Below are 688 nucleotides of genomic sequence, written 5' to 3'. Positions count from 1 at the left end.
AGTAAGGACTATTTAATCCTAATTCTCTTTAAATATCTTTTTTATTGTCTTGTTTTTGAAAAGTGCTTGTTTTTTTAAGATGAATAAATAAAGTGATCTTTTTATCAACATATCCTGTTTTGTTGGTTTATTTCTGCTTGAATCCATATAGCTGGCAGTAAGTTTAAACTATAATGAAAATGAACCTTATTTAACACAATTCTAACAGTTCGAAAGTTTTGAGATTTTTCAATTTATTGTAATCATATATCTACATTTTTACTGATTTACATGTCTAGCTGCATGTCGTCATTCAACCGCTGGTTGTCTAGGTGGTGTCCTGAAAACAACGTGGGCTACATTAATAATTGGCAATCCTTTTGGGAAAAGCCTGGTCTGATTCGGAGAGACGGCATCCATCCCACTTTGGATGGTGCAGCTCTTCTTTCTAGGAATCTGGCCACATTTATTAGTCCTCCAAAACCCTGACCACCCAGGGTGCAGACCAGGAAGCAGAGTCGTAGTTTAACACACATCTCTGCAGCTTCTCTACTGTTACCCACTCTTTTCCCCATCCAGACAGTGTCTTTCCAACATCCAAAATCTGATAAATTAGCAAATATTACCAAAGGAGTAAATCCTGATAATCCAATTAAAATAATTCCAATAGGGGAAAAAGTTAGAACGATTAAATGTGGTCTGTTTAACA

This window comes from Cyprinodon variegatus, unplaced genomic scaffold, assembly GCF_000732505.1.
Source record: "Cyprinodon variegatus isolate N-32 unplaced genomic scaffold, C_variegatus-1.0 Scaffold793, whole genome shotgun sequence".
In the NCBI taxonomy this organism is placed as follows: Eukaryota; Metazoa; Chordata; class Actinopteri; order Cyprinodontiformes; family Cyprinodontidae; genus Cyprinodon; species Cyprinodon variegatus.
This window is presented reverse-complemented; position numbering follows the sequence as displayed.